The sequence below is a fragment of the Xenopus tropicalis genome, chromosome 3 (assembly GCF_000004195.4).
Source record: "Xenopus tropicalis strain Nigerian chromosome 3, UCB_Xtro_10.0, whole genome shotgun sequence".
NCBI lineage: Eukaryota > Metazoa > Chordata > Amphibia > Anura > Pipidae > Xenopus > Xenopus tropicalis.
In genome coordinates this window covers 136617314-136640394 of record NC_030679.2, presented here as the reverse complement: position 1 = coordinate 136640394, position 23081 = coordinate 136617314, and the positions used below count along the sequence as shown (strand labels likewise).

Below are 23081 nucleotides of genomic sequence, written 5' to 3'. Positions count from 1 at the left end.
GAACTGATACTAGTGAATAGGGATGTAGCGAACCTCAAAAAAAAAGTTCGCGAACCCGTTCGCGAACTTACGTCAAAAAGTTTGAACATTTGCGAATTTTGTGAACCCCATAGATTTCAATGGGAAGGCGAACTTTAAAACCTAGAAAAGCCATTTCTGGCCAGAAAACTGATTTTAAAGTTGTTTAAAGGGTGCCACGACCTGGACAGGGGCATGCAGGAGGGGGATCAAGGGCAAAAATTTCTCTGAAAAATACTTTGTTGACACAGCGTTGCGCAAAACCGCAAAGGCAGCTGGCAGACCTAGCGGAAATACGCTGCGTTTTTTGCTATTTCGCACTATTAGCACCATGGAAACGGGATTTGCTTACACCAGTACTAGGCTGAAAAACGCCATGTGTGGCTTGTGCGGCGTTTTTAGGCAGAGAAAAAACGCAGCGAAAAAACGCAGCGGAAAAAAAAACGCGGGCAAATTGAGAACATTGCGAAAAGTTCCTGAATTTCCGAACTTGCGAACACCCGATGTTCGCACAAATTAGTTCGCCGGCGAACAGTTCGCTACATCTCTACTAGTGAATGTGATAGGGATTTAGATTGTAAGCTCTACTGGTACAGTAATGTAAATTATGTGTAATCTCTGTAAAGGGCTGCAGAATGTATCAGTGCTATATAAATAAGGGAGGATAATATTGTTATAGAGTCCCATACCTGTAAGCTTTATTATTTATTATATAAGATCACAGCTCCTCCCTAAGCTATTGATAATAGCTACTTAGCAAAAGACTAATAGATAAGATAATAGACAAAAGACTAGATAAAGTACACATTATTAATTAAAGGGGAACTCCGCCCCAAAACAGTATTGTGCATAATAAAACAACATACAATTTCAACCTACATTAATAGCAATTACAGAATTTTATAATGCAAAAAAAAAATCAAATAACAAAAAGCACAGCTTTTGGGAGGGGGTGCCTGTAAGTATTTAAACCAATACTGAATAGAAATCAGCGCGGATTATTATTTATTGTCTCTTTTAAAACATTTTATTGAAGTTTTACAATAAACATGTAGGATGAATAATGACAAATTATTTAAATAATTATTTATTGTCTGCAGATGTGAGTCAGGCCAATACCCGCTGGGAGCTCTTGTACTCCTTTGCCACAAACCATCATAATATTTGTTATCAGTATGAAACGGGATATGGGCGGAGCTTAGGTTTCCTTTAGCAAGTTCCCGTCACAGCAGTTTGATGACTACAACTTGTTTCTGCTGTTTGAAAACCTATTAGATAATAAGGGAGATGTTCCTTATCTACAACTGCCACGGGATTGGATATATTGGTGCCTCCTTAACTGCCCCGGGATTGGATATATTGGTGCCTCCTTAACTGCCCCGGGATTGGATATATTAGTGCCTCCTCAACTGCCCCCGGGATTGGATATATTAGTGCCTCCTCAACTGCCCCAGGATTGGATATATTAGTGCCTCCTCAACTGCCCCCAGGACTAAATATATTGGTGCCTCCTTAACTGCCCCGGGACTGAATATATTGGTGCCTCCTTAACTGCCCCGGGACTGAATATATTGGTGCCTCCTTAACTGCCCCGTGACTGAATATATTGGTGCCTCCTTAACTGCCCCGGGACTGAATATATTGGTGCCTCCTTAACTGCCCCAGGACTGAATATATTAGTGCCTCCTCAACTGCTCCGGGATTGGATATATAAGTGCCTCCTCAACTGCCCCAGGACTGAATTTATTGGTGCCTCCTTAACTGCCCCAGGACTGAATATATTGGTGCCTCCTCGACTGCCCCCGGGATTGGATATATTGGTGCCTCCTCAACTGCCCCGGGACTGAATATATTAGTCCCTCCTCAACTGCCCCTGGGATTGGATATATTAGTGCCTCCTCAACTGCCCCCGGGATTGGATATATTGGTGCCTCCTCGACTGCCCCCGGGATTGGATATATTGGTGCCTCCTCGACTGCCCCCGGGATTGGATATATTGGTGCCTCCTCAACTGCCCCCGGGATTGGATATATTGGTGCCTCCTCGACTGCCCCTGGGATTGGATATATTGGTGCCTCCTCGACTGCCCCCGGGATTGGATATATTGGTGCCTCCTCGACTGCCCCTGGGATTGGATATATTGGTGCCTCCTCGACTGCACTGTGTGTCCAGAATGGGATTGGAAAAGCATGGCAGAGACTGATCCCTTTGCCCAGGGACTGACAGATCTGTAAAGGTAAGGATTTTATTTATAGCCTATACCAGGGATCCCCAACCAGTTCCTCGTGGGTAACATGTTGCTCCTCACCCCCTTTGATCTTGCTCCCAGTGGCCCCCAAGTAGGTGCCCATTTCATTCCTGCTTTGGTTAGAAGCACAAAGACACAGTTTTACCCCAAGCAGAGACTCCTGCAGGCCAGCAGCCCACATGGGGCTACCAAATACTGTAGCCAATCACAGCCCTTATTTGGCCCCCAAAGGACCCTTTTCATGCTTGTGTGGCTCCCCAACACTTTTTACATCTGAGTGTGGCTCACAAGTAAATAAGCTTGGGGATCCGTGGCCTGTCACGCGGATACGCACACCTGTGCCATGTCACTAAGGCAGTTAATAGGACGGGGCTTATTACACGCTGATTATGGGACAAATTTGGGATACAATTGGCTGAAAGCTTATTCACACCGGGCAGCTAATCAGTCTAATTTAGAAGCAGGAAAATTGTTGCAATTTTCATCCGTATTTTTAAGTCATTTTGTTTGACCTTCTCCCCCCCCCCCCCCCAGTGAATGGTAGAGTTCTAAATTCAGGCCAACAAAAAAATCAGGGCTGAAAAAATACAAAGATTGGACCAAAATTGCACTTCTGTGCAATTTACATCCTACATTGTAGAGAGACAGAGATGGGGAAAAAGGTCAGATTTAATCAGGTGTCATCAACAGTGAATGCTAATCAAATTACATAATTACACACAAAAAAGTGAAAGTTCAAGTGGAAACAGCCCTCTCCAGATACAGTTAACCCCCAAAGGTCTTCTCATGTCTGATCTGTTAAAATCAGTTATTCAGGGAAGAGAGTTCGGAAAAGCAATTATTTCTATTTTATTTTATTTCTTCATTAATAATTAATTCATACACGTAGATATGATTTTAATAAATACTACTAATACAGGCATGGAATCTGTTATCCAGAAAGTTCCAAATTAAAGAAAGGCCTTCTCCCATAGACTCCTTTTTAATTAAAATTTTAAAAAAATGTTTAATTGTGTCCTTTTTCTCTGTAATAATAAAACAGTACCTGTACTTGATCCCAACTAAGATATAATTACCCCTTATTGGGGCAGAACAGCCCTATTGGGTTTATTTCATGGTTAAATGATTTCCTTTTCTCTGTAATAATAAAACAGTACCTGTACTTGATCCCAACTAAGATATAATTACCCCTTATTGGGGGCAGAACAGCCCTATTGGGTTTATTTAATGGTTAAATGATTCCCTTTTCTCTGTAATAATAAAACAGTACCTGTACTTGATCCCAACTAAGATATAATTACCCCTTATTGGGGCAGAACAGCCCTATTGGGTTTATTTAATGGTTAAATGATTTCCTTTTCTCTGTAATAATAAAACAGTACCTGTACTTGATCCCAACTAAGATATAATTACCCCTTATTGGGGGCAGAACAGCCCTATTGGGTTTATTTAATGGTTAAATGATTTCCTTTTCTCTGTAATAATAAAACAGTACCTGTACTTGATCCCAACTAGGATATAATTACCCCTTATTGGGGGCAGAACAGCCCTATTGGGTTTATGTAATGGTTAAATGATTTCCTTTTCTCTGTAATAATAAAACAGTGCCTGTACTTGATCCCAACTAAGATATAATTACCCCTTATTGAGGGCAAAACAGCCCTATTGGGTTTATTTAATGGTTAAATGATTCCCTTTTCTCTGTAATAATAAAACAGTACCTGTACTTGATCCCAACTAAGATATAATTACCCCTTATTGGGGCAGAACAGCCCTATTGGGTTTATTTAATGGTTAAATGATTCCCTTTTCTCTGTAATAATAAAACAGTACCTGGCAACATTTGGCTTTGGGTCCACAAGAGACCCCTAATTAAATATGCCACAAGGGACTGTGGGAAGGTGACTTGTCTGGGTTAGAAGACAATTTGGAGCCAGACCATTTGGGCAGTGAAACTGAAGCAATTGGTTTTTTTGATCTGTTGATGAAAGAAAGTGGGCTATGGACCTAAGAACTGCAGGGGGGAGCAGCTATGAGAAAAATATGGATCATAAAAAGGGATCCATATCTCCTTTGCTTTAGGGTTCACATCCTCATAAATCACATATTGGTTATGAGGAGGTCACATGCTTCCCAATGATACCAAACAGGGACAGCCTATACCTACCAGTTAGGAGGGATAGATTCTGGGGGGGGGGGCTGGAACAGGAGACACCCCTCATGTATGGTAGCATTCTGATCTCCCACATATGGATTACAGCAAGCCCATATTTTCATCACAATATTATATGACAGAAACTGGCCTGAGAATTGCAGCTCTCTACAGGGGGTCATGTGACAAGTTCCTGGGCACTCCCCCCTCATGCATATGGTAATGAGGGAGGGGCCTAACAGGGGATAAAAGGGCCACAGACCCAGTAACTACAGCTCATACCTGAGGTTCCAATTCTGTTGGGGTGTGTGCCCAGGTTTCCAACTCTTGCCTCAGGGGGACATAAAGGAATTACTTGGTAACGTACATAGGGTTTCTCTGTGTTTTATTCCCTCTTATTTACTGTTTAGTATGTGTATGTCTCTTTTTGTATTTTCTTTTTATATGCACTGTTTACTCTTGTAATATTAAATATAAAATGTAATAAGTTTTGTCTTTTGGCTCTAACAACAAACTCACGGGCTTGTATGAATGCTTGGGCCTAATGCATGAACCTCTTGTTTGTGGGTAGAGGGAAAGTTTTCTGTGTAAATGCTATCTAGTAGAAATTAAGTCTAAAACAACTGGACTTTTCTGAGTTTTTCTTGAAAACGTTTCACCCCTCATCTGAGTGGCTTCTTCAGTTTAAATGACTGGTAGGGACTTCCCCGGTATTTAAAACCTTGATGGTAGTACAGTCACAGTTCCATTGAACTTATTCAGTTAGGTGTTGGCTGAAACTGACAGGTGTAAGAAAGTGTGATCCAGTCACAATGGTACCATGATTCTTATTGAGGTTTTAATCCTTCAAAGTACATACTAGAAGTGTGAACTGTTGTGAAACCGCCGGGGTAAGGATGTCAAAGCGGCATTGTATGTTGATGACAAGTGGTGTCGCAGCCCCCTCCTCTGTTCAGGGATGGTTTTTTCAGGCTGGCCTAAATGGCCTCTTTCACCCCTTTTTCAAACCGTCTGTCCTCTCGGCCCAAAATATGCACGTTACTGTCCTCAAAAGAGTGACCTTTTTCCTTGAGGTGTAGATAGACTGCTGAGTCTTGTCCTGAGGAGTTTGCCCGCCTATGTCTGGCCATTCTCTTACAGAGAGGTTGTTTTGTCTCCCCAATGTATAAGTCAGAGCACTCTTCACTACACTGGACAGTATAGACCACATTACTTTTCATGTGCTTGGGTGCAGGGTCTTTAGGGTGCACCAGCTTTTGTCTCAGGGTGTTGCTGGGTTTGAATAACACAGGAATGTGATGTTTATTGAAAGTTTTTCTGATGTTCCAGCAACATATGGGATGACTATGTTGTTTCGCCTGCTGTGTTCCTCCCTTCTGTTTGTTGGTCTGGTCTTTCTGCTAATCTTTGATTACTACTACAATTATGGGACCTGGAATCCAGAATGCTTGGGACCTGGGGTTTTCCGGATGAGGGATCTTTCCATAATTTGGATCTCCATACCTTCCGTCTGCTAAAAATCATTTAAATATTGAATAAACCCAATAGGCTTTTTGCCTCCAGTAAGGATTAATTATAAACTAAACTGCTAAACTGAAAAGTTGGAAATATGGAGTCACTTCAATTGCTTTTTTTTATGGTTAAAACAATAGACAAAAAGCCCCATTCAGTCACTAAACAAGGGGACCTACTACCCCTTTAAATAGATTAATGGGCACAGTTGAGATAACCCCCTGACTTTTATGATCGTCTTTGGCTATACAGAAATCTATTAATATTCTTCTTATTATTAATGTATTTATAAAACAACAACATATTCCGCAGCACTGTACAATAAGTGGGTGTATATACTGAACATACAGATGTACGTACAAAGCTGATACAAGAGGGGAAGAGGCTGCTGGGGGGCGGGGGTTGCCTAAAAACTGTGTACTCCCCGCTGATTCAACAACGCTTGCCTTTCCTTCCCCTTTTTAATTATAATTTTCATGAAAAGTGGATCTTTTTTAAGAAATGGGAAGAGAAACATAGAAGTTCATTTTGATAGGAAATGTGTCTGGAGGAAGCGTAGGTGAAGCGTAGAAGAAGCATAGGAGAAGCATAGGTGAAGTGTAGGAGAAGCGTAGGAGAAGCGTAGAAGCATAGGAGAAGCATAGGAGAAGCGTAGGAGAAGCATAGGAGAAGCATAGGAGAAGCGTAGGAGAAGCGTAGAAGCATAGGAGAAGCGTAGGAGAAGTGTAGGAGAAGCATAGGAGGAGCGTAGGAGAAGCATAGGAGGAGCGTAGGAGAAGCATAGGAGAAGCATAGGAGAAGCGTAGGAGAAGCGTAGAAGCATAGGAGAAGCGTAGGAGAAGCATAGGTGAGACATAGGAGAAGCGTAGGAGAAGCGTAGGAGACATCTTTGAGAGCCAGTCACACAGACCTGATGGGGAGGTCGGGTTCATTCACAAGGCTGTCGGCATTAGTTCCCCTTGAAACTACAGTACATGTAGAGTACAGGAGAGTACAGGAAGGGTGCATTAAAAGAAGGGAAGTTTTGTAATTTTGTAGAGTTTTGCCATTTTCTGTCCATGGAACTTTAAGATAAAGACTGAAAAGGTTTCACCATCGTCTTATAAAATATTGAGACATAGATGAAGAGTAATGAAGGTTTAGGGAGACTTGGCTCTCCCCAAAGGAGACCGCCTTATAAATATTGATATATAAACCAATGGAAAGCCTTCTACTGGAAGCTCCCCCCCCTCCCCCCACAAAAAGTAAATATGGTCCATGGGTTACTATAGTTTATGGGGGTAGGATGAAACATAGGGGCAAATTAAAGGTAGGAGCAGGGATCGGATATATGGGGAAAATACCCAAAAGGGCTACCCTGCTTATACTTACAATGATGGGCACCTTTTATATTCTTTACAGGAGATCAGTATCTGTAGTCTTTGTTTTAACAAAAAATGGTTGTAGGTGGAGTAGAAGAAGTGCACCGAGACCCAGCAAATATTGTCCCTACCTGATCCCTACCTGATCCCTACCTGATCCATTAGTCTGGATACAATTTAGAGTGAATGCTTTACTAAAGAATCAGCAAAAGGAATACACCAGAATACTTTCCTGATTAGCCTGACGTATAGCTGTCTCCTTACTGGATTTAGATACATAAATAGGGCCTTGCTGGTCAACTTGGTTATCTATGTGACCCAAAGCCAATAGGGTCACACTCTCTTGTAGTCTTTATTCTAATGAAAATGGTTGTGGGCGGAGTGGAAAAGCACACCAAGACCCAAAGCAGCAAATATTGGCCCTACCTGACCCATCAGCCTGGATACAATTTAGGGTGAACTGAATGCTTGACATGCTCTAGGAGGAATTTAGCAACACGAATATGAACCTATCCATGATTTATGCTGAGTTAAATCAGGGCCAAATTTGTATGTACAGAATTGGTCGCACCGGCCCCCCTACAAACAAATCTTCTAAGGGGCCAGGCGCGAGCAGTCCCTCCTCTCCTGCCCCCCCCTCCTGTCCTGGTCCCCTACTGGCCCGCAACACACCATGCCAGTATTTAATAATAAAAGGTAGGAGAGGGGCGGGGAGGAGGGACTGCAATACAGTAGACCCTAAGTTCCAGGCCCCCCTGTCACATGGGCCCCCCACGACCTTGGGGTCTGCTGTATAGCTAGTTTCACCACTGAGGTCACCCCATCCTTATTTATATCAAGTGCTCGATCTATCTATGCTTGGGTATGAGTGTGTATTGCCGTACCAACCTGGCGCCAATGGGAACATTAGAACACACACAAAGCTAAAATCAACTTCTTGATCTCTCATCTCTTGGGATTCTTCTCTTCTTCTCTTCTCTGAGCTCCTGTTTCCAGTAATAGACCCCTGCTCTGAGAGGAAGACAAATATGAACCTATCCATGAACCTATTTATGTTGAGTTGAATCGGGCCAAATTTGTACGTACAGAAATAAAGGTCACCCAGTGGCATAACTACAAACAAATCTTCTAAGGGGGCCTGGCGCGAACAGCCCCTTCTCTCCTGCCCCCATCCTGGTCCTCTCGCGTCGCACCTTCCGGGCCGCAACCTGCTTACACTTTGTCTACAGAAGCCATGGCTGGCAATGATGGGCACCTTTTATATTATTTACAGGGAATCAGTATCTGTATCACCCATAGGAAAGGTCAAGTTCAACACACTGTTGCATTGCTACATTCGTTTTGGCAGATAACAAGGGCTGTAAAGCCCATTAGATTTCACAAAGAAGTGGAGAAGTTGGGAAAGTACAGTATGTATTTATAAATTCAGGTTCCCCCATCTGCATGGCTTTTGTGCTCCTCTTCTCCTACTGTGTTCTACTCTGTGGTTCCTTCAGTCCAGTCCCTTTTCCATTGGCCTAGTTAAAGGGTTTACCAACTGCAACTGGGCAGTGTATGAACCCTGAGGCAACTTACTGTTTCTGCTTATACCTATAGTGCCGTATGTTACTCTGTACTGTTCTGTGATAATTGTGCCTGTATGAACTCTATGAACTCTGATGACGCAGGGCAAACACACAGATATGAATAATAGATGTACTGCTGGAAAGCTTATCAGATAATGACTGAGATACAATGATGTTCCCCTGCACATGTCCCTGAGGCAGTTACGCTCCTCCGCTTAATTAAATTGACAAATGTGATGTATGATAGTAACATGTCCTGGCCATGTCCCTGTATGACTGGGTGGAGCAACAATGCGGGCAGACAGGTAAGGCCTGTACCATATAGAAACCTTAAGACGGCTTCATAGGAGATAATCAGTGGGGAATGGTGCAGGCAGTAATGTTCAGAGTCACTTGTTGAATTCTGAGCTGCTGATGTTGAGTAGTGACCATCGGCCACCAGTGGAGCAAAAGAATAAGCAAAAAAATACACCAGAATACTTTCCTGCTTTGCCTGACTTAGAATGCTTTATGGCCAAGTATAGCTGTCTCCTTACTGGATTTAGATACATAAATAGGGCCTTGCTGGTCAACTTGGTTATCTATGTGACCCGAAGCCAATAGGGTCACACTCTCTTGTAGTCTTTGTTCTAATGAAAATGGCTGTGGGCGGAGTGGTAGAAGCACGCCGAGACCCAAAGCAGCAAATATTGGCCCTACCTGATCCATCAGCCTGGATACAATTTGGGGTGAACTGATTGCTTTACGTGCTCTAGGAGGAATTTAGCAAGATGAATATGAACTTATCCATGATTTATGTTGAGTTAAATCAGGGCCAAATTTGTATGTACAGAATTGGTTGCACCGGCCCCCCTACAAACAAATCTTCTAAGGGGCCAGGCGCGAGCAGTCCCTCCTCTCTTGCCCCCCCCTCCTGTCCTGGTCCCCTACCGGCCCGCAACGCACTATGCCGGTATTTCAAAATAAACGGTAGGAGAGGGGCGGGGAGGAGGGACTGTAATATAGTAGACCCTAAGGTCCATGCCCTCCTGTTGCCTGGGCCCTCCATGACCGCGGGGTCTGCTGTATAGCTAGTTTCGCCACTGAGGTCACCCCATCCTTATTTGTATCAAGTGCTCAGTCTATCTATCCTTGGGTATGAGTGTGTATTGCAGTACCAACCTGGTGCCAATGGGAACATTAGAACATACACAAGGATAACTTCTTGATCTCTCATCGCTTGGAATTCTTCTCTTCTCTGAGCTCCTGTTTCAAAGTAATAGCATTAAAAAATACACAGGTTATATTTATAAAGTCCACCATAGGAACAGCAGTAAAATGCTCACAGCAGACAGGCGGGTTAGTGACTTACAGAGACCAATCAGACATTTGATTGCAGGCTAGTAAATGATATCTTACTTTTCCCCCAGGTAGAAATGTAAGAGTGTGCCCCTTATTGCCCATCAACAAAGCACTTCTGTCCCAGGGAATGGCTGCGCTTTGAAGCTTTGGGGGCAGGTTACTGGGGTACAAGGGGGTTGCCTAGGTGGGAATACACCATACAGAGTTAGAGTTGTATTCTTTGGGGTAACCACAGGTCTCTGCAGAAACTCCCTATAGTAAAATGTAGTTTCATAGTTTATGACCCCCTAAATCTTAAATGGGATTAAGGTGGTGCCATAAAGTGGTGCCATACATGGGCCAGCTGAGTCTTTATCCAGCTTGTTGGCTTTCTGGTAGCCTGTATATCTATTGAAAAGCTCAGCAAATCTGTTGAATGAGGAATGTATTGGGAACTATGGGTAGGTAGAAGGTAGGTAGGTGGGGGCTAGGCAGTTACCTCTGCTTCCTACTACCCCATCTCTTACCCACGCCACTGCTGGTCACCATAGTGACAGGGTTGGGTATAAAGTGGTTACCTAGGGCGCCCGGCCACCATGGCACGCCTTGGATGGGGTTCTTTCCTAATGGGTCTCCATAGATTGAGAATCATACCATCCCAATCTGGCCCAGCGAGTAGATGACCTAGTTGGGTAAAGATCTGCTTATTTGACCACCAACCACTGCTCCTTTGGCAACCTCCCATGTTTGCCCAGCTTTGTTCAACCAGTGCATTAATCTATGTGCGAGTGTGTTGGCCCAGTTAAGACTTTATTCATTCATGTTAAGAAGGAGAAGGAAGTAAAAAGGTTTAAAAAACAATTAGACCATTTAATGAATAAAAATGTATTTGGTGCCCAGTTCTCCCTTCTCCAATAGTAGCTTGTGAGTTGAGTTGTTTTGAGAGGCTACTGGGTGATATATTTCAATATGTTATTGAAATATTAAAATACCTCTTTCACACTGCCTCCATATCATCAACCGGTAAGGGGCCCACAGAAAGGAAAGCAACCAATAACTGATACAAGAGGTGAAGAGGCCCTGCCCAAAAGAGCTTACAATCTAGGAGAAGAGGTTGAGACACAAGGTGTTGGAATGGGCAAGATCAGAAGAAGCAATGTGAGAGATGTAGCACTGGGTATTACATTTAGCAGCCTACTGAAGTCATGTTAAACTAAATGAGGGTAAGCATGATGCATTGTGGGTGAAAAAACATGGTGGTTGCCCTGGAAATTGCTCTTTCTTAACTGATCGTGTGGATGTAAATGACCCAATATGTTACTGAACAGGTTGGCAGGCAAGATCACTCATTAAAATCACAGATTTAAACTAAAAGAAACAGGGAAATAATACTAAAGAACCTGAAATAGCAAAATAGTATAGAAAGTGGCGGAGAAAACTCGGCAAACTGAATTATGGGATGTAAATTAACTATAAAGCAGTGTAGCAGGCAGAGCTGGACCCAAGGAAACAAAGGAAACTGAATTATGGCATGTGAATTACTGTTAAACTAGTAGAGCAGACAGAGTGGAACCAAAGGAAGCTCAGGAAATCGCATTATGGGATAAGAGTCGCCACGGGGACTGTGAAAAATAGGCAGTTTTTCTTCCATTTGTCCAGTCTCAGCTTCCCCTGCAAACTAGCCGTGCATTACAATGCAAACTAAAGGGCAAGTAATATTTATTAGAATGTCATTAACTCTATAAGTATTTAAGTTAATGGTAGCAGTTCCATAACCAAAAGTTAGGCTAAGATGGCAGTTCAGATGAGTTGATCTGTAAACCAGATTTACTAGCCCTACATATAGAGTACACAAAGTAAATTATGTTGTAATATACTAATAGGTTCTAACAAATCCAATTGGATATATAAGATGGACAATAAATGACTGCCTACAAATGGCTTTCATAGGGTCTGATTAAATTAGTGAGGATTGCGAAGGGATTTGGGGAATCACTTAGAGCACAGTTTAGGCCAATGCAGCTCAATGCTGAGATACGGGATGTGTCTCTAACCACTGTGATTTGAAATGGAGACCTCATTCACTGTCTCTGGTGTGTGGGCACCACATTATAACCACATAGAACTTGATGCCGAGGGGCCCTCCCTAAAGCTGGCCATACACGTCAAGATTTTTCTCTCCATAAGACCAATTGCAGTGTCTGACAAATCCGGATATTTGCCCACTGTCCAAGTGTTTGCAGGATCAAACAGGTAGTTGTTTTAGCTTTGGGGCTACTGAATAGCCATTTATAACCCTTATTTGGCACCCCAGGAGCTTTTTCATGCTTGTGTTGCTCCCCAACCCTTTCATGTTGTATCACCCCTGCCCACAGTACTTTCCACCAATGAGTCCCTTGCCTGCCCGCTTCTGATTAGCTCCTAATTTAAAAAAAAAAACCTAGCATCTTATTTCTGGCAGAACCACAAGGGAAATGTGTGTCGCAATTCATACACATATATGGTTATAGCAATAAATTGTAGGGCAACAGGCGAGAGAAAGACTGTCCGGAGGGGCTAAATGCAGTTTAATAATTCATAGAAAGCTGTAAGAGTCAGAGCTGGTTTATACAGGGGCCTGAAACATAACAACGTGGTGAATTAGAGCCTAGTAGAAAAGACACATTTCGCCATTTTGTGTTTAGTAGTTGGATCACTATGGCCACGAGGGTGGGGTGAGGGAACAGAGGGGTTTTCTTCTACTTGCTGTGAGTGACTGCAACTTATTTCCTTATGTCTGTAGTTGTTTGGGTCCTATGGGGAGTAACCCCTATTGTCCAGCTGAATATGCGCTTGGTATGGGGAACCTCTGACAATCAGTTTAAGAGAACCCATCGTATTGCATGGGATTTGCCTGGCAAACAAACCACAAAGGGTACCTCCATTCCTTGGAGTCTGCTCTGTCTTCTTAACAATGAAGAGATACAAAAAGAGATATGAAGGAAGGAAGTGGGTCCCATCAGTCACAAAGATGCAGTGTAACTGCTTTACAAAACCAACATGAAGGTACAGAGAGACTTTAACCTTGGGATCTGAATTTTAGTGGGGGATTGGCCGTTTGGAGGGTGGGAAGGTCAATGCTCTGACCTCAAGTCTCGTTGGCTTCCTTCATCCCTCTTGCACCTACTGACCTGATGCTAGACATGCCAAATGTCCCTGGGAACAAAGGGCTGTCCCCAAAGTCCAAGGTCACAGTAGAAAGGCCAACAGCAGAAATGGTCTCTAGCCTTGGGAATTGCGATTGAAATAGCATAATAGGTCCAAGTTAGTACCACCACTGTCCAGGAATGCAAGATACTTACGGTATGAAGTTCTTGTATAATACCTCCATCCTATTGTTGTATTAAAATGTATCTGTCTTGATTGGAGGAGGCTTGGACTCCCCACACCTTGGTTCCGAATGTTGCTGGACTAACGTATTATCTATTATCAAAACTGATACATGCTGGGGGTTCTACTTAAACAACATCTGGGGACCCAAAATTCTTATATAGGGCTCAAAAGAAACTTTAGGGAGAAGGACTAGGGGTCCCTAATGCAATACAATCTGCTCCAGGCTGAACATTTTTATGGTTAAGGGGATATCTAATTTTAGTGGAGATATTTTTAATTATTGAGCCCTATATTTTGACATAATAATATTAGAGTTTGATGCAAAAATGGCCAAGAACTACTGCCCTAGGCAGCGCTGCTTATACAGGTACGGGACCTGTAACCCAGAAGGCTCAGGATAAGGGGTTTTCTGGATAAAGGGTCTCTCCGTAATTTGGATCACTGCACCTTAAATCTACTAAAAATCATTTAAACATTAATTAAACCCAATAGGGCTGTTCTGCCCCAATAAGGGGTAATTATATCTTAGTTGGGATCAAGTACAGGTACTGTTTTATTATTACAGAGAAAAGGGAATCATTTAACCATGAAATAAACCCAATAGGGCTGTTCTGCCCCCAATAAGGGGTAATTATATCTTAGTTGGGATCAAGTACAGGTACTGTTTTATTATTACAGAGAAAAGGGAATCATTTAACCATGAAATAAACCCAATAGGGCTGTTCTGCCCCAATAAGGGGTAATTATATCTTAGTTGGGATCAAGTACAGGTACTGTTTTATTATTACAGAGAAAAGGGAATCATTTAACCATTAAATAAACCCAATAGGGCTGTTCTGCCCCAATAAGGGGTAATTATATCTTAGTTGGGATCAAGTACAGGTACTGTTTTATTATTACAGAGAAAAGGGAATCATTTAACCATTAAATAAACCCAATAGGGCTGTTCTGCCCCCAATAAGGGGTAATTATATCTTAGTTGGGATCAAGTACAGGTACTGTTTTATTATTACAGAGAAAAGGGAATCATTTAACCATTAAATAAACCCAATAGGGCTGTTCTGCCCCCAATAAGGGGTAATTATATCTTAGTTGGGATCAAGTACAGGTACTGTTTTATTAAAAAAAAAGTACAAAAGTAATGTGTCAGTATTAAAAAAAAAGGAAACTTAGAATGATCTTCTCTATATTAAGACTGCAAATGAGGAAGCGCACTTCATAAAAATGTTAAGCGCCAATTCATATTTCAGAGGCTGAATAAATTTGCATGGCAGACTTTGGTAATGAAATATTAATGGGACTTTTTAACTGTTCCCATAATGAAATGCCATTTTCTCTTTTACAGCTGCATGTGAAGGGGAAACGAGAGCTGCAGAACATGTGTTAATGTATATAAATAATCATATTTTATTCCGGCTCGCATAACATTTTCTCTTTTGGTAGATTTAGCGAACAAACAGACGGAAGCAGGGAAAAGGTTAAGGAAATGGAATAAAGCTGGATGAGAATATATGTGTATGAGAGTTTAGTTAAAGGAACAGTAACACCAAAAATTATAGGTGTATGGGATCCCTTATCCGGAAACCTGTTATCCAGCAAGTTTCGAATTACAGAAAGTCCATCTCCCATAGACTAAATGATTCCTTTTTCTCTGTAATAATAAAACAGTACCTGTACTTGATCCCAACTAAGATATAATTACCCCTTATTGGGGCAGAACAGCCCTATTGGGTTCATTTAATGGTTAAATTATTCCCTTTTCTCTGTAATAATAAAACAGTACCTGTACTTGATCCCAACTAAGATATAATTACCCCTTATTGGGGCAGAACAGCCCTATTGGGTTTATTTAATGGTGAAATGATTCCCTTTTCTCTGTAATAATAAAACAGTACCTGTACTTGATCCCAACTAAAGGACCCCATACACGGGCCGATAGTAGCTGCCGATATCGGTCCCTTGGACCGATTCGGCAGCTAATCGGCCCATGTATGGGCACTCCCGACAGACCTGCCCGACCGAGATCTGGCCTGAAATCAGGCAGATCTCGATCGGGCAGGTTAGAAAATCTGGTCGGATCGGGGACCGCATCGGCTGGTTGATGCTGTCCCCGAACCGACTTTGCCATTGCCCGTTGTAATTCGATCGTTTGGCCCTATAATTACCCCTTATTGGGGGCAGAACAGCCCTATTGGGTTTATTTAATGGTTAAATGATTCCCTTTTCTCTGTAATAATAAAACAGTACCTGTAATTGATCCCAACTAAGATATAATTAATCCTTATTGGGGGCAGAACAGCCCTATTGGGTTTATTTAATGGTTAAATGATTCCCTTTTCTCTGTAATAATAAAACAGTACCTGTACTTGATCCCAACTAAGATATAATTAATCCTTATTGGGGGCAGAACAGCCCTATTGGGTTTATTTAATGGTTAAATGATTCCCTTTTCTCTGTAATAATAAAACAGTACCTGTAATTGATCCCAACTAAGATATAATTAATCCTTATTGGGGGCAGAACAGCCCTATTGGGTTTATTTCATGGTTAAATGATTCCCTTTTCTCTGTAATAATAAAACAGTACCTGTACTTGATCCCAACTAAGATATAATTACCCCTTATTGGGGGCAGAACAGCCCTATTGGGTTTATTAAATATTTAAATGATTTTTAGCAGACTTAAGTTATGGAGAACCAAATTATGGAAAGACCCCTAATCTGGAAAACCCCAGGTCCTGAGCATTCTGGATACCAGGTCCCATACCTGTACCAAAAACTTAATCTAAAGGTGACATTGCCCTTTGCTTTGGATTTGACAGTTTCCTTTCTGACTCTCTCAGCATTGGTTGAGAAGCCTCATTATTTTATCATGAAAGCCATGTCTCAGGCACGGGAGATTCCATATATATAGTGATAAAGGCCAATTTAACATTTCTATACTGATTATATTGAACCGTCAGTGTTAAGCGTGTAGTTTAAATGCACACAGTTCCCTTTACGTACCCCAGAAGGCAGCTGATTATGGAACTGCAGCTTCCTTTGCTGAAGGGGAGATAATTGAATTATTTGCACTTAAAAGAGCTCTTCATGTCATAATATTATATGGTGCTCATCAAAAGCATTCATTATAGATTATTTCCCCAAATTAACCACATTAGAAATCTTACAAAGAAGACGATCTACAAAAAAAAATGACCCATCTGGGCTGGGAGTATATCCTATCAAACATGGAGTTCTGAGTTTATATCATATAAAGTGGCCTATTAAAGACTTACCGAATTGGAATATATACGTCAGGAAATGGAAGATATATATATCATCAAATATTGGTCGTTTATATCTTATACCTTGGGCCACCATTTTGTGAAGGTCCGTGTGCTAGTAATGCATGGGCCGGCCCAATGCCCGTGGGTTAACCTGCCGACATCACACGTGGGTTGCAAGTGGAACCTGACACTGCTGGCAGCACTCTTTCAGCATCTCTATATATATAGGCGTGCACCCAGAAAGCCCTGCCCCTTTTGTGACATCATTGCGGGGCGGGCGCAGGTCTATAAATGGAGGAGGGTGGGTTAGGGTTGGGTGCGGGTTTAGAATTTCTAGACCCGCACATCACTACTGAGTGTCCCCTCAGAGATCACCTGACAGGAAATAATGCAGCTCTAACTGTAACAGGAAGTAGTGTGGGTGTAAAAGACAGAACTCCATTCATTGGCTGATGGGGCCTAGCATGTATGTGTGCCTTGGCTTGTTTGTGTGCACTGTGAATCCTATGTGAATCCTAGTACTTAAAATGGCAGTTTTCTATTTAGGATTACCCAATGGCACATACTAAAAAAAGTATATTTTTATGAAAATAGTTTATTTAGATTCATTTCAATCAAATAATTCAGATTGTTTTTAAATTGTTTCCTTTTTCTCTGTAAAAATAAAACAGTACCTGTACTTGATCCCAACTAAGATATAATTACCCCTTATTGGGGGCAGAACAGCCCTATTGGGTTTATTTAATGGTTAAATGATTCCCTTTTCTCTGTAATAATAAAACAGTACCTGTACTTGATCCCAACTAAGATATAATTACCCCTTATTGGGGGCAGAACAGCCCTATTGGGTTTATTTAATGGTTAAATGATTCCCTTTTCTCTGTAATAATAAAACAGTACCTGTACTTGATCCCAACTAAGATATAATTACCCCTTATTGGGGCAGAACAGCCCTATTGGGTTTATTTAATGGTTAAATGATTCCCTTTTCTCTGTAATAATAAAACAGTACCTGTACTTGATCCCAACTAAGATATAATTACCCCTTATTGGGGGCAGAACAGCCCTATTGGGTTTATTTAATGGTTAAATGATTCCCTTTTCTCTGTAATAATAAAACAGTACCTGTACTTGATCCCAACTAAGATATAATTACCCCTTATTGGGGGCAGAACAGCCCTATTGGGTTTATTTAATATTTAAATTATTTTTAACAAACTTAAGTTATGGAGATAGAAATTACGGAAAGATCCCTTATCTGGAAAACCCCAGGTCCCGAGCATTCTGGATAACAGGCTCATTACCTGTACCTACAGCCCACAGCCTATTCCTTTCCTTTGAAATAATATCAGATATTAGATAAGTTGTAGGTCCTACACTCCAGTCTGTTGGGAAGAAGTCTCCTGTTTTGTTTACCTCTTCTTAAACCTGTCAGTCATCGGGTTGTACCCATGCCTTGTACTAATAAATATGCCTTATGGGAAAAGATTCTCTGCCCGTCCCTGCTGATCAGGGAGAACACATGCTTCATCAACTAAAATTTCAGCTCATTTCTCAACTCTCGGGTGATGCAGCACCTTATGTGTTATATCCAGTAGGTGTTGTCTCCGGTTAAAGGGGAAGTAAAACCTCATTTCGGTGCTATTGCACAGATCCTTTATCCCCCTCCTCAGCTACATCAGCCACATTTACCCTCTTACACTTACATTCCATGGATCTGAACAAGAAGCATTTGCAGTACCCCAAGATCACAGTAAATAAAATTAAAAAGTGGGCTCTGTATGGGCGTGGCAGCAAGTCCAAGTCTATTCATGCCTAGAAAGCCTATTTAATTAGTCTCCTGGGAATTAAAACAAGTAGAACAAGGTCTATATATATACAGACGCATTTATCTGGGAATAGATTTCAGTCATTGTAATAGATATAAGCAGCCATTTACAATGTGCAGGGCAGGAGCAAAGTGCTCAGTCCACCATGTTTCTTCAGCTTTGCATCCTGCACTGCACAAAGGAAATTGAACCGGAATAGAATTCTCCATGAATAGAGTTAATGAAAGATAATAGCATAAAAGAATCAATTAAGAGACTAAAAAAATAAGTGAACAGAGAAGGGGAGAGTGGACCTAAGGTTTTCTAGTGGGTCCTTGGCACCCCAGTCTGACACTGATGAGCCCTAAGGGGGTGCTCTTGTACTGGGGTGTCTGCAAATGGCCACCGTAGAGTCATATAAGAACAGTGCAATAAATGTGTTTCATATTATAAAATTCCAAACAAACCTAAAGTCTGATATAGTTTAGTTTTTGTTCACAATTGGATTATCTTTGAGTTCTATCAGTATAACTAATGTATAAATCTATATGTATACCATAAACCTATCCAATCTCTATCCATATCCGCGCCATCATCAAGATGGAACTTCATCAGGCGACTCCATGTAATAGATTTGTATAAGTGCTAGTATACATAACATTTCCCTGCTTATGTAAATCCATTTATGGTATCCTAGTCAGCACGCAGCCTGCATTATTCTAATAATAAGTTCATTAGTGACAATCATGGTGTTATTTAAAGTGACTGGTGCGGGCACAGCGAGGAAGACTTACACGAGCGGAGCTTACAAGCCTGGAACAGAGAGGAGCAAATCTTTATCCCTTGACTTAAAAATGTAATTATTTCAAGATTTATTCAAGTTATCTTCATAGCAATAGCCCAGCCTTCTGCAAAAGCTCTGGCATGAGAACATTAATCCGATCGAGCGGCTGATCGTTTCTGACCACAGCAGTTTGTGCCTTGTTTAATTCCCAACAAAGCAGAACAGCTGAAGCAGCTCCAAGTTGGGCTCCATTATCTAATAGAATCTCAATTAGCACCCAATTGATAGTGTTAGAAGCACTGAACCCAAACCATCATTTGGCTCCCATTTCCCCCCATTTAGTAACATAGTAACATAGTAAGTTGGGTTGAAAAAAGACATACATCCATCAAGTTCAACCATAATGCCTATATATAACCTGCCTAACTACTAGTTAATCCAGAGGAAGGCAAAAAACCCCATCTGAAGCCTCTCTAATTTGCCACAGAGGGGAAAAAATTCCTTCCTGACTCCAAGATGGCAATCGGCCCAGTCCCTGGATCAACTTGTACTAAGAGCTATCTCCCCTACCCCTGTATTCCCTAACTTGTACTGAGAGCTATCTCCCATACCCCTGTATTCCCTCACTTGTACTGAGAGCTATCTCCCATACCCCTGTATTCCCTCACTTGTACTGAGAGCTATCTCCCCTACCCCTGTATTCCCTCACTTGTACTGAGAGCTATCCCCCATACCCCTGTATTCCCTCACTTGTACTGAGAGCTATCTCCCCTATCCCTGTATTCCCTCACTTGTACTGAGAGCTATCTCCCCTACCCCTGTATTCCCTCACTTGTACTGAGAGCTATCTCCCCTACCCCTGTATTCCCTCACTTGTACTGAGAGCTACCTCCCATACCCCTGTATTCCCTCACTTGTACTGAGAGCTATCTCCCCTACCCCTGTATTCCCTCACTTGTACTGAGAGCTATCTCCCCTACCCCTGTATTCCCTCACTTGTACTGAGAGCTATCTCCCCTACCCCTGTATTCCCTCACTTGTACTGAGAGCTACCTCCCATACCCCTGTATTCCCTCACTTGTACTGAGAGCTATCCCCCCTACCCCTGTATTCCCTCACTTGTACTGAGAGCTATCTCCCCTACCCCTGTATTCCCTCACTTGTACTGAGAGCTATCTCCCCTACCCCTGTATTCCCTCACTTGTACTGAGAGCTATCTCCCCTACCCCTGTATTCCCTCACTTGTACTGAGAGCTATCTCCCCTACCCCTGTATTCCCTCACTTGTACTGAGAGCTATCTCCCTACCCCTGTATTCCCTCACTTGTACTGAGAGCTATCTCCCCTACCCCTGTATTCCCTCACTTGTACTGAGAGCTATCTCCCCTACCCCTGTATTCCCTCACTTGTACTGAGAGTTATCTCCCCTACCCCTGTATTCCCTCACTTGTACTGAGAGTTATCTCCCCTACCCCTGTATTCCTCACTTGTACTGAGAGCTATCTCCCCTACCCCTGTATTCCCTCACTTGTACTGAGAGTTATCTCCCCTACCCCTGTATTCCCTCACTTGTACTGAGAGTTATCTCCCCTACCCCTGTATTCCCTCACTTGTACTGAGAGCTATCCCCCCTACCCCTGTATTCCCTCACTTGTACTGAGAGCTATCCCCCTACCCCTGTATTCCCTCACTTGTACTGAGAGCTATCCCCCTTACCCCTGTATTCCCTCACTTGTACTGAGAGCTATCTCCCCTACCCCTGTATTCCCTCACTTGTACTGAGAGCTATCTCCCCTACCCCTGTATTCCCTCACTTGTACTGAGAGCTATCTCCCCTACCCCTGTATTCCCTCACTTGTACTGAGAGCTATCTCCCATACCCCTGTATTCCCTCACTTGTACTGAGAGCTATCTCCCATACCCCTGTATTCCCTCACTTGTACTGAGAGCTATCCCCCCTACCCCTGTATTCCCTCACTTGTACTGAGAGCTATCCCCCCTACCCCTGTATTCCCTCACTTGTACTGAGAGCTATCTCCCCTACCCCTGTATTCCCTCACTTGTACTGAGAGCTATCTCCCATACCCCTGTATTCCCTCACTTGTACTGAGAGCTATCTCCCATACCCCTGTATTCCCTCACTTGTACTGAGAGCTATCCCCCCTACCCCTGTATTCCCTCACTTGTACTGAGAGCTATCCCCCTACCCCTGTATTCCCTCACTTGTACTGAGAGCTATCTCCCATACCCCTGTATTCCCTCACTTGTACTGAGAGCTATCCCCCCTACCCCTGTATTCCCTCACTTGTACTGAGAGCTATCCCCCCTACCCCTGTATTCCCTCACTTGTACTGAGAGCTATCCCCCCTACCCCTGTATTCCCTCACTTGTACTGAGAGCTATCCCCCCTACCCCTGTATTCCCTCACTTGTACTGAGAGCTATCTCCCATACCCCTGTATTCCCTCACTTGTACTGAGAGCTATCTCCCCTACCCCTGTATTCCCTCACTTGTACTGAGAGCTATCTCCCATACCCCTGTATTCCCTCACTTGTACTGAGAGCTATCCCCCCTACCCCTGTATTCCCTCACTTGTACTGAGAGCTATCCCCCCTACCCCTGTATTCCCTCACTTGTACTGAGAGCTATCCCCCCTACCCCTGTATTCCCTCACTTGTACTGAGAGCTATCCCCCTACCCCTGTATTCCCTCACTTGTACTAAGAGCTATCTCCCATACCCCTGTATTCCCTCACTTGTACTGAGAGCTATCTCCCATACCCCTGTATTCCCTCACTTGTACTGAGAGCTATCTCCCCTACCCCTGTATTCCCTCACTTGTACTGAGAGCTATCCCCCCTACCCCTGTATTCCCTCACTTGTACTGAGAGCTATCCCCCCTACCCCTGTATTCCCTCACTTGTACTAAGAGCTATCTCCCATAACCCTGTATTCCCTCACTTGCTAAGAATCCATCCAGCCCCTTCTTAAAGTTATATAATGTATCAGCCAGCACGACTGATTCGGGGAGGGAATTCCACAACCTCACAGCTCTCACTGTAAAAAATCCTTTCCGAATGTTAAAATGGAACCTCCCTTCTTCTAAACGGAGTGGGTGCCCTCGTGTCCGTTGGAAGGACCTACTGGTAAATAAAACATTAGAAAGGTTATTATATGATCCCTTTATATATTTATACATAGTTATCATGTCACCTCTTAAGCACCTCTTCTCCAGTGTAAACAGACCCAACTTGGCCAGTCTTTCTTCATAACTGAGACTTTCCATACCCTTTACCAGCTTAGTTGCCCTTCTCTGGACCCTCTCTAACTCAGTAATGTCCCGTTTGAGCACTGGAGACCAAAACTGAACAGCATATTCTAGATGGGGCCTTACCAGCGCTCTGTAAAGGGGAAGAATAACCCCCTCCTCCCGTGAATCTATACCCCTTTTAATACAGCTCAAAACCTTGTTTGCCCTTGCAGCTGCTGCCTGGCATTGCTTGCTACAGCCAAGTTTATTATCTACAAGGACTCCAAGGTCCTTCTCCATTATGGATTTGCCTAGTGCAGTCCCATTAAGGGTATGCGGGGCTTGCATGTTTTTACATCCCAGGTGCATGACCTTACATTTATCCACATTAAATCTCATCTGCCACTTAGCTGCCCAGATTGCCAG

The 23081-nt window shown here is 42.7% G+C and overlaps 1 protein-coding gene across 1 annotated transcript in view; it reads left to right on the top strand.

Annotated features, from left to right (window-relative positions):
* Nucleotides 1–1212: 1212 nt before the first annotated feature.
* The window catches only part of LOC101733452 (cytokine receptor common subunit beta), a 57271-nt gene continuing 35402 nt past the window's right edge, over nt 1213–23081 (top strand). Inside the window, exon 1 of the mRNA XM_012953012.3 lies at nt 1213–2254. The gene's annotated coding sequence lies outside the window, so the exon portion shown is untranslated. The remainder of the gene's footprint in view (nt 2255–23081) is intronic.